The sequence below is a fragment of the Gossypium arboreum genome, chromosome 7 (genome assembly GCF_025698485.1).
Source record: "Gossypium arboreum isolate Shixiya-1 chromosome 7, ASM2569848v2, whole genome shotgun sequence".
Taxonomy (NCBI): domain Eukaryota; kingdom Viridiplantae; phylum Streptophyta; class Magnoliopsida; order Malvales; family Malvaceae; genus Gossypium; species Gossypium arboreum.
The window spans coordinates 98,741,924-98,754,165 of NC_069076.1; the positions used below are offsets into that span (position 1 = coordinate 98,741,924).

At 33.6% G+C, this 12,242-nt stretch overlaps 1 long non-coding RNA gene and 1 other non-coding gene across 2 annotated transcripts; both read left to right on the top strand.

Moving 5' to 3' along the window:
• The first annotated feature begins 260 nt into the window (after positions 1-260).
• Positions 261-367, top strand: LOC128296099 (small nucleolar RNA R71). Its single transcript, XR_008286647.1, has one exon. It is a non-coding gene; the product is annotated as a small nucleolar RNA R71 (small nucleolar RNA).
• Positions 368-6,847: 6,480 nt separating this feature from the next.
• LOC108487948 (uncharacterized) lies at positions 6,848-7,884 on the top strand. Its single transcript, XR_001871716.2, has 2 exons — positions 6,848-7,425; positions 7,508-7,884. It is a non-coding gene; the product is annotated as an uncharacterized LOC108487948 (long non-coding RNA).
• The last annotated feature ends 4,358 nt before the right edge of the window (positions 7,885-12,242 follow it).

Below are 12,242 nucleotides of genomic sequence, written 5' to 3' on the forward strand. Positions count from 1 at the left end.
AACCATCAATTTTTCTATTCAAAAGTTCTACCTAATTAGAGAGCATAGTAACTGAATCGATGTTAAAAACGCTGGTCGCTTTCGTCGACTTTGTCCTCATGACTTGCCACTGATAATTATTCAATGACATCTCTTCTATAAACTCATAGGCCTCTTCAGGTGTCTTATTATTAATAGTCCCACCAGCAGCTACGTCATTCATCTGTCTAGTCAAAGAATTCAGGCCGTTGTAAAAAGTTTGAACCTGTACCCAAAGTGGTAGCCCACGGTGAGGGCATCTTCTCAATAGATCCTTATATCTCTCCCATGCATCATGGAGTGTTTCTAAATCCATCTGTACAAAAGAAGAAATATCATTCCTTAGTTTAGCTATTTTAGCCGGCGGGAAATATTTAAACAAAAACTTTTTGGTCATTTGTTCCCAAGTGATGATTGATCCTCGTGGTAATGAGTTCAACCACTGTTTAGCCTTATTCCTCAATGAAAGGGAAATAATCGAAGGTGAATGGTATCGTCAGAAACGCCATTGATCTTAAATGTGTCATAGAATTCCAGAAAGTTTGCTAAATAAGTGTTTGGATCCTCGTCCTGCAAACCATCAAACTGAACAAACTGTTGCATCATTTAAATCGTGTTAGGTTTCAGTTCAATATTATTTGCAGCAATAGCAGGTCTAACTATACTCGATTCGGCTCCTGTTAAACTAGGTTTCACATAAACATACATAGTACGAGGAGCAGGATTCTGATTTACTAGGTCTGCAATAGCCATAGGAGGTAACTGATTATTTTGATTATTAGTCATCTTCTCAGTTGTGGTTTGAATATCGTCATCTTGTCCTTCCTCTATGTATCGTAGGCTTTGCCTTATTTTTTTTTGGCCTCTGTGAGTTGTGCTTTCGATCTCACTATCAAAAAGTAGAGGTCCTGACGGGTTTCTTCTAGTCATAAACTATAAAAGCCTGCCAGAAGTAAATAAAAGAAATATTTAGTAATTTAAACAAAAAAATTAAATTGTAATAAAAATAAAAAATGGCTAAAGTAATAAAAATTAAGCGTTTCTAATATCTTAGTCCTCGGCAACGGCGCCAAAAACTTGATGGTCGTTAAACTAACTATAAATTCGACTAAGGCAAGCACACCTATCGAATAGTAGTATAGTTCTGGTGAGATCGAAAATATCGTATTCATGAGGACTAAAAGTACTAGTAATTACTATCTTTTTATTATCTAGCCTAAGAATTAAAAGGTGTTTTTAAACTAAACTAATTTTCTAATTTAACTAAGATTACGACAGAGATGAAAGTTGGAAAATACTTTAGAAAAACCAATAGAGAAGACAATACCCAAGGAAGAATCCACCTAGACTTCACTTATTACTTCTGAATTAGACAATTTATTCACTTAACTTAATCTGTAGAAATACCTAATTTATGTTAATATCTTTCTCGAGATTAAGAACAACTGACTTTAGGTTGATTAATTGAAATCTCTTTCTAATTAAAACATCTATTGTCGCATTAACTTGATCTCTGGATTCCCTTATTAGATTTGACTCTAATCCGGCAGATTTATGTCGTCCTATCTCTAGGATTGCATTCAACTCCGCTTAATTATGAATGATCTACTCTTAAACAAGGACTTTTGCTCCACTGAATAAGCACATCAAAACCTGAATTAATACTCTGGAATATTAAAACAAGAATTAAGAACTCACAATTAAGAATAAGAATAAGTATTTATCATATAATTCAAATAGTAATAAGATTCGTCATAGGGTTCATCTCCCTTAAGTATTTAGTGAGTTTAGCTCATAATAATAATGGAAAACATCTCAAAGTTTGGAAAAAAACAAAACATAAAGAAACCCAAAGAACTTCTAGGAAATTGGATAGAAATCTTCAGTCTTGATGTAGATCCTGGCTCTGAGGTGATTCCGATGGCTGTTCTTGAGTATTTTCTGCCTTCAACTCTGTTTGTCCCTTCTAATCCTCTTCTAGGGTGTTTATATAGACTTTAGAATGCTTCAAAACTCTCAAAAGTGCCCTTTTTCGAATAGAACTAGGCTTGGGCTCGGCAGGGACACGGCCTTGTGCCACGCCCGTGTGAAGGTGCTCAGGCCGTGTGCAATACTGAGTTGGTTCTTATTCGACACGGCCATGACACACGGGTGTGTAGTCTACCCGTGTGTCACACACGAGCATGTGGATTACCTGTGTAGAAGTGCCTAGGCCGTGTGCAACACTGATTTAGGCCCAATTTGTCTGTTTTTGGCCCGTTTCCTGCTCTTTTTGCTATTCTAAGCTCTCCTGAGTATAAAACATGAAATTAAAGGATTAGGAGCATCGAATTCAATAAAACCAAAGAGAAATAATCCATAAATATGTCAAGCATGGGGTAAAAATATGTATATCTTACGATTTATCAGTCATTTTGGTCTCAATTATTTTTTTATATTTTTATAGCCCTTAATTTTTAAATTGAGTCAAATCACATTTTTTCAGACGGAAAAATTTTAAAGGCATGTGACAATCCGTTTATATTGTTGGCAACATAAACTATATGACCAGATCTTATGTTATATTTCTAACACCCCCAAAATCTTGATATTAGTTTTCGTGTCGAATCGAGATAACTTTAGTATTTTTATTGGTCATGGACTTATTTAAACAAAAGGATAAGTTTTCGCTGCTATTTTTTTTTAGCCTTAATGGCTATATTTTTTTTTAACATCTCTGTTGTTTACCAAGTTTGTTGGTTTATCTGATCATTTGGTTTTGCATCTTTTAGATATTGAAGGTGTAACAGAGGGTTCAATCTCTTCAAGCTGGAAAAGCCAAGGCTAGCACTTCTTCAAGTGGAATGTTATTTAATGTTGCATTCCATGGTTGTTTATCTTAGTCGGAACTTGAATTTGGTGTTATTGAAACAGGGTTTTGTAACTACCTTGTGTATTAGCTTCTTTAACCATGATTGTTAATTATTACATGTTTTGTAGCTTTTTTTTATAATTGGCCGAGTTAATATAGATCAGATGAGCTGTGAGGTAGATTGCTCATTTATTTAAACATAATATTTAAATTCTAAATTTAAATTCATTAATTTTATATTTAGTTTTAAATTTAAAATTTTAATAGAAAATTTATTAATTTAATTAATATTTTTATCCTTAAAAGTATATAGTTTAAAGTTTAAATTTCAAAATAAAATAAAATATAATATTTATTATAGAAATAAGTATTATTTAATTAAAATATTTTTTTAAAGTCATGTTCTTTAGAGGCGTTTTTGGGAAAAACGCCGCTAAAGGTCTGTTTTATAGTGGCGTTTTTCGGAAAAGCGCCACTAAAGGTCTGTTCTATAGCAGCGTTTGTGGGAAAAGCGCCGCTAAAGATCATGTTCTATAGCTACATTTGTGGGAGAGCGCCGCTAAAGGTCATGTTCTACAACGGTTTTTGTGGGAAAAGTGTTGCTAAATGTCTTATTCTATAGCAGCATTTGTGGGAAAAAAGCCACTAAAGGTCTTGTTTTATAGTGGCGTAGGTCATGTTCTATAGCGCCGTTTGTGGGAAAAATGCCGCTAAAGGTCTTGTTCTATAACGTCGTTTGTGGAAAAGAGCCGCTAAAGGTCATGTTCTATAGCGGTGTTTGTGAAAAAAGCGCCACTAAAGGTTATATTCTATAGCGGCATTTTCTATATAAACGTCGCAAAGTTTTGCGTCGTTAGCTATAGCGGCATTTTGTGCGGCGCTTATCAAAAAGCCGCAATTAATTTTTGCGGTGCTCTTAAAAAAACGCCGCTAAAGTCTATTTTGTGTTTGAATTTTTAATTTAATTTCAAGACTAAATTGAAATTTGATTTGATTTTATAGATTAAATTGAATTTTCAACAATTAGTGGGAGATTAAACTTGTAATTAACCTTTTTTTCAATTATGGGATAAAAGAAGAGTTATTGTTATTATTATAGTTTAATTAGATAATAATTTTCATTCTGTTAAGATTTTAACTAGAGATATTTTTAAGATAATTAGACTTTTATTTCAATTATGAGTTTAGATCTTATTTAACTTAGATTATTTTTATTTACTAAAAGTATTTGATAATTAGAAGTAGAATTCAATTAGAGTCTTTGATGTGTGTTGAATTCACTAAAAATAAATTTATACGTCTAAACTTGAATTCAAATTTGTAGTATAGGGAGTAGATTGATTCCACAACGACTAAAATATTTAAATCTACAACTCGTCACAACCAAGAAGTGTCATAAATAGTTTTTATGCCCACAAATTGTACCAATCTATACAAAATAGGAGAGTTAAATCTGAATATCAACAAATAACAGAAATTAAATAGAAAAGTAAAATGTGAAAAACAAAATAAAATATGAATAAAACTAATAAGACGAAAACCCTAGCTTCAGGTGTGATTTTGACTCCGACTTCAAATTGATCTCGAACAATAGATTTTCTCATCATTCAATAAGTCAATTATAGTGATCGAGGAACAACCTCAAACAACCAGCCCTTTCGTATGTAAATTAACTATGAGAATAACCTGACCGCTACCAAACGTGCAAACGTTTGGATTGAAAATATTGTAAAAGAAAGATATGAAATTAAAGTAGCAGTATCTACAAGTATACGAGTCAAGTTGTAATATAGTATTTTACAAAGGGGTATAAAAAGTACTCCGAGGATTGTACCTAAAGGATGATGGATTAAACTTAATATTATCTTCTAAAGTAATATGTCTAAATAATAATAACTAAAAAAATATATTATGACAAATAACAATAAAATCTAAGATCATAAAATAAACTAAATTGATTGAAAAGAAATTAACAATTAACGAAATCTTGAATAACAAGCAGAAGATTAACTTGTTTCAGTACTTGTAATTAACTTCAAAACTCGAGTTTTAATGAATTAGCTAATAACTAACAAATTATTACCTTTCAACCTCTAAATGATTACTTAACTATTAAAATATCTTTTGACCTCGTAGTTTAAAATCGGGATAAATTATGAGGTGCTCAGTAGACTTATCCTTTCGGCCTATCTACCTAGATTACTTTTTAGGGTCATCAACCTTAGGGTTTAAGCATGCACAATTTAAGCCAACTAATTCTAAGATAAACCTTCGTTCTCTCGTTATTTACTTCCACATCCGCTCGTTAATCTTATTAATATAATTAGCTACTCATGAATCTAAATATCCTTTTCCTTAGAAATAATTTAATCATGAAAAATACACAAATTAAACTAAAACACAAGGAAAAGAAAAATCGATCCGTTGAGAGATTGAATGTGCTTAGTTGCATAAAATCCTTTAATAGCTAGCAAGATATCAATGATTGCAAGAGAAAAGTAAAAGAAAAATAGTAAATAATAAAATAATAAAATAAAAAAGGATTGGTCTCAAATCAAATCCAAATCAGAAACAAGATAATAAATTGTTTTAAAGCTTAAATAAAAACGTAATTAAAAACTAAATTTAATGTTTAAACCTAACTAATGGCCTCCAAGTCGCCTCCCATAGCTCAACCTAAGCTATGTTATTTATAGGCAAAGTTAACAGCCTAATTAGGTCAATTATAAGCCTTAAATCTTATAAATATTGATTGTACGGACAAAAACACCCTTAATTAATTTTTTACCCTTGCCAATGCTATGTCGCGACAGACAACTTTGAACTTCAAGTTTGGAGTAGGTTCTACGTTGCGACCTGGTTGTCATTTGTTAGGCCTGAATATAGGTGTCTTACGCACTCAATTAAGCTCATTAAAACTATTTAAGGTTCGTATTGGCCCAATAGATCAACTAACACAAAATTATTGTGTAAAAACACTTATTTTGCAAGAAATTAAATATGAGCTAATAAAACTGAAAATTCATAAAAACAATGTAAAATAAAACCAAATTCGTTAGATGTTGAAAAGTAGCAAAAAGTTTTGCCCCAAATAAATTTAAACTAATCCTAAATAATCTCTTAAAAAGATTTTTTTTTTTGAAATAGAACAAAAAATAAAAATTAATTAAAAATATTCTAAAATGTAAGAGTCTTGTATGTTAGCTCTCATGCCAAATATTTCATGCACTCCATTTTTAATTTGTTTTCCTATACATTGGATAATTATTAAAATAAATTCTAAAAATATGTCAATTCAGCGCATTATCAGTTCTCAATGAACAAATTTCTCAATTCAGCGCATTATCAGTTCTCAATGACCAAATTTCCCTTTTCTTTTCATTTGCAGTCCAAATCTTGCTCCAACTTTGATGCCTTTGTGATAAGTGCATAAATTTTAATTTATTTGTGATATTTTTCCTTTTAAATTATGCTAATTAAGTTTTTTTTAAATCAATAGACCGGGTATATTATTAGAAAAGAAGAGAAAAAATAACAAAAAAAAACCCAATAAAGACCCATGGCCCAGTCCTATTACATCAAACCTAAATTCAAATCTGGCCACATTAACTTGTATATTAATGGGGCCCTCCTAAAAAAACTGTAAAATAAACATAACTTAAAGGAAACAAAAAGCATTAAATGATTCTGACGGAAAACAGGAAACTAAATATCTACCCAGTCAATTCAAACGGCTGGCCTCCACTACCATTCATTGATTTATCATTTCAAAGCACCCATTCGTTCTGACGATAGCTATTTTCAAGAATAAAGCTTTTATTTACTATCACTTTTGAAATCAGATTCCTTATCTCCTTCTTTAATCTGGTCTTCTTGACCATCTTCCCTCCGAGTCGAAAGGATGTCGATTCAACTCCTCTCCTACCAGGTAAGAGATCTTTCATCTATCTAGAGTATTCTTTACGAATCTGTGTGCTTGTGAGTTCCCTGATCTATGAATATGCTGAAAGATAATCTCTTGAAAATAAACTTTCTTGTTCTGAATGTCTTTTATGATCACTCCGATCTCTGATTTATCTGTTGAAGACATTTGACATTTTTTAATTATTGTTCTAGAATCCTTCATGATTTTAATCGATTGGATACCCATTGATATCCCTAACTTTTTGCCTTCCAAACATGCAAATGCTTCTGCTACGAACGGGGAAGAAACATTGTTGTGAAAGGTCGACTTTAAGACCAGGAGCTCGTCCGTCAAGCCCCAAACCACCAGGCTTGTTGCTGATTTGAAGTTTCGAATGTCGAACGCCACATTGAACTGGATCGTTATTCTCGATATGTCCTTCTGACCTCTGTGATTCTTGTTTGTGTTGAAAGGATTCGGAGTTTCTCTCACCCCTTCATTTTCTGCCATATACCCCTGTATTCGATGAGCAAGTTCTCTACCTGTCTTTTCCTTCCTCTCGTGAATGAGTTGATTTCTAGAAAACCAGATTAGCCATAAAGCAATACAAAAAAGGCAACATTGTTCCCCAGTTCCTCTCTTGAAAACCCAGGTAATCCACTCCCATATAGTTTAATTCATATTGTTCATCACCCAAGATAGATGTAAAAAATGCCACACTTCTGTTGTTACAGGGCATTGACGAAAAAAATAAGGACTGTCTTCAACCTAAGAACGGTAACAGGGACATCTGTCACTTGCAGAAACTCTTCTGTATCTGAGATTAGCTAGATGAAGGATGAAATCCCAAGAGATTCGCCAAATAATTATAGTGATTTTTGAAGGAAGCTATAAACCCCATAATTTTTTGTAGAAATCTGTAGTTTCGGTTTGTATTAAGAAATTACTAGGATCCGGATTAGCCCCTTGTAATAGTTTATAGGCGCTGCAAACTGAAAATTCCTCGGATGGTTCTCCTTTCTAGACTTGAATATCTTCACGGTCCGTCTCTGCAAGTGGGATCTATAAAATTTTCTTCGCAATTTCTCCTGAAAAGGTATTTTAAATCAAATCCGTCTTCCACTTTTTGTTTGGAATGTTAATGAGATTCGAAACTGACTGTAACTCCTCATTTTCTGGTCTGTTGTTTCCTTCAACTTTGTCAATCCCCTAAACCCAACTATTATCCCAAATTGAAATGTTATCCCCTCTACCCACTCTCCAGCACAACCATCTTTGAAGAAGTCCCTTTCCAGCCCAAATACTCTTCCAAGTAAGTGAAGGTAAATTCCTTTGCTTTTAAAAATCTATCCAATAATGAATTTGGATAATTAATAAGACGCCAGCCTTTTTTGGCTAATAACGCAATATTGAATTGATCATAATTTTGAAAACCTAATCTACCATTTTTTTTCAAAAAACAAAGGTTTTTCCAAACACACCAATGGATACCTTTTTTTCCATGTCCCTTCTGCCACCAGAACCTTGCAACGATACTTTCAAGTTCATCACATAGAGCTTTATGTAATAAAAAAACAAGTCATCTTATAAGTAGGTATAGCCTGAAAAATGGCCTTTATAAAAATTTCTTTTCCACCCTGAGATAAGAGCTTATTACTCCAATTATCAATCCACTTTTGGAGTCGATCCTTCATATTTTGAAAAGATTCTTTTTTCCTCCGACCCACCATACTCGGCAACCCTAGGTATCGTTCTGGTTCATTCGAGCTGCGAACCCCCAGTAAGTTGACAACTAATCTTCTATCTTCTTCCGTAGAATTCCTATGAAAAAATACTGTTGATTTGTCGAAGTTCATGTATTGACCCGAACACGATTTATATTCACGTAAGATGTCATTGAATAAGTTTGCTCCCTCGGTTGTAGCCTCCCCAAATAAAATACAATCATCGGCAAATAGAAGGTGGGAAATTTGTGGAACACTTCTACTAATCTTAACACCTTTAAAAAACCACTCATTTGTTACAAGTCTTAATAAGCTCAAAAAACCCTCTCCACATAAAAGAAATAGGAATGGGCTTAGAGGATCGCCCTGTTTGAGACCTCTTGTGGGTAGAAACTTTTACCCAATATGCCCATTATGACCACTGAATAAGAAATAATAGTTACACATTTCATAAGAGCATCAACCCATTTTTGATCAAATCTCATTCGTACCATTATCTCCCTTATGAAATTCTATTCGACCCTATCATATACTTTACTCATGTCGAGTTTAAATGCCATATATCTTTTCTTCCCCAATCTCTTATGTTTTAGCATATGCAATGTTTCATAGGCTAATAAGACATTGTTTGATATTAATCGTCCTGGCACAAAGGCACTCTGCGTGCCATCAATACATTTCTCAATAACTCCTCTAAACCGATTTGCAATTACCTTAGCCAAGCTTTTGTAAAGTACATTGTATAAACTAATTGGCCTAAACTACGTCATATTAGAAGGATTGGAAACTTTCAGAATAAGCACTATATTAGTAGAATTAATTAAACTCACCTCTATGTCCCCATTTAAAAGTTGTAAACAAAAAGAGGTGACTTCCTCTCCAATAATGTGCCAGTATTTTTGATAAAAAAGGTCTGGTAATCCATCTTCCCCTGGAGCCTTTGTGGGTCCCATGGTAAACACTGCTTCTTGAATCTCCTCTTTTGTGTATAGTGCTGTAAGCTATCGATTGTCTTCCTCATGCACACACCGATCAATTCCTGTCATCAAATGGTCATAGTTTTCTCTCTCCACTACAGAAAACAAATTTAGAAAATAATATCATGCAGCCTCCTCGATTCCCTGTAAGGCCTCCATTTCTCTCCCAGCTTCATTTTGCAACCTATGAATAAAATTTGTCCTTCGGAGCTGTGACGCTTGACTTTGAAAAAATACTATATTTTTATTCTCAAATTTCAACCAATTTAGTCTGGCCCTCTACTTCCAATAATGTTCATCTTTCTCAATGTCAAAATTTAAATAAATTTTCGTGTCAATCAATTCAGCTAAATTTTTGTCATCTCTATCAGCTTCAGCCAGCTCAGCTAATTTTTCCAGTAGTACCTATTTTTTCTTTTTCCTATTTGCTTGAATTTGCCCAGCCCACTATTTCAGCCCTTTTTTTTAAAATTCTCTAGCTTCTGTAATAGATCCCCTGAAGACTTCTCCTATAGAACCTTAACTTCAGTAAGGAAAGCATCCTCCAAAGCCTACCAAGCTTCGAATTTAAAAGTACAATTCCTCAACCGTTCTTCGTTCATTCTTGTATTAATTAAGAGAGGCCAGTGGTCCGAGAACAAAGTAATCCATGCTACATTAGCAGTACCTCTATCAAATCATTCTTGTATATTTGTCTCTGATAGATTGCCTCTTTCCCAAGTGAACCAATTTCCAGAAAAACCCACGTCATTCAGTTAACATTCCTTCAAAGTTTTTCGAAAAAATTCCATCATTCTTTCATCTCTAGGCAGCCCTCATTTTTTTCCCAAATCCATACATAATTTCATTAAAGTCTCCGCAAACCAACCAAGGGATATCCACGTCAGAAATCAAACTTTTCAAAACAGCCCATGAATCGATCCTATCTTGTGCATATGGGGATCCAGAAAATCCTGTAAATCTCCAATCGGTTCCTGATTCTTTGTCTTCAATCACCACATCAATATTTCTTTTAGAAAAATTATAGAGTGTAATATTAACATCATTCCTCCAAGCTAAACACAACCCGCCTCTCGTACCATCTAAATCAACTTCAATACCATTCACAAAACCAAAACTTCTACGTACTCGTTCCATCTGTCTTTTACAAAGCTTTGTCTCCATAAAGAAGACAATTTGGGGATGATGTGACTTCAAAAAATTTCGAAGTCTAAGAATCGTTCGTGGACTCCCCAAACCACGAACATTCCAACTTATGATTTTCATTGCGCCTGATCGGCTTGCCTTGTGGCAGCCGCTGATTATACAAGATTAAAATTAACCGTTCTTCTACACCTTGCCATTGCATTATCACTTTCTTCCTTTCCTGTCGAATCTTCCATCTCCCCCCGATTACACTTTTTCCCCTCCACCCCTATTAAAATACTATCTTCTAAATCATGTTCTATGGCAGTTTGCATCTGATCCAGCCAATTTTTTCCTTCCTTTCATCAATAGATGACGTTCCCTCTTCTATGTTAAATCCCAAATGTGGATCAATAAATTGCCCGCTTCTTTCTTTATTTGTCCCCTCCCATGATCTACATTCCAAAATCCTATTATCCTGCCAGCTACCTTCCCTTTTTCCTGCACCTTCTTCTCATGGCCATATGCTATTCATTGATGCAGCTCTTCGAGATTGTGCTCTCAATGATAAATCCCACCCCATTTTAGCAATTTCCACCCCTAGCAACATTTTTGCCTCACAAAAAGAGTCGCTATGCCTCAAACGTCCACAATTGAAATAGAAAAGTGATAAACGTTCATACTTAAATTTAACATACGAACATCTCCCACAATACATAACCTGTTTCTTTCTTTTCAAAGGGCACCGAATATCAATCTGTACTCTTATTCTCATGTAATTGCGATTTTAATTCCCCAAATTTGATCCATCATATTCTAAAAAAACCCTATAAAATTTACCAGTTGTGTTGCTAAATTTTCAAAAAACAACCCAATTTGGGACATCGTGAATTTGTACCTAGAAAGGAGTAAGAATTAATGGTACTCTTAATAGATCATCCCCCCTTTTTAATTTGTAAAGCACCAATAAATGATAATTAAAAGTCCATGGTGAACCTTTCAAAACCCTTTCCATGTCCATATTATGAAAGAACTGAAAAAGATACCTTTTTTCTCCCAGATCTCGAATTTGAACCCCACGAACAGGATGCCACAGGTTTGTCATAGTACTTTTCATGGATGGAAAGTGGATTATACTGGCTGTTAGGAAGCAACCTACTAGTTGAAACTCCCCTAATTCTCCTTCCGTGCACGGATCTACCTAGATCTACAAAATTTCTTCTTCTTCTTCATTATGTGTCAATGGGCTAATTCGGCTTCCATGATTGCAGGTTTGATGGCCAGAAAACGATACCAATTTTCTCCAAATCGTAGGAGTAAAAGAGCCGAATGCAAACTGATAAACAAAAAGGAACAAAAACTAGACAAAAACAAGAAGACCTAATAACTCATGCCAGAGGCGGCAAACAATATCATACTAGGGTAGCAGACCTTTAGAATTTTTTTTTAGTTTTTTATTCTTTATTTTTCAATATGCTATTTAAGTTTTTAGTTATATTATTTATAATTATATTTTATTTACCATTCATTTAGGTAAATAATTAAAAAAATGTTATTTAAGTTTTTAATTATATATTTATAATTATATTTTATTTATCATTCATTTAGGTGAATAATTGAAAAAAGTTACTTAAGTTTTAATT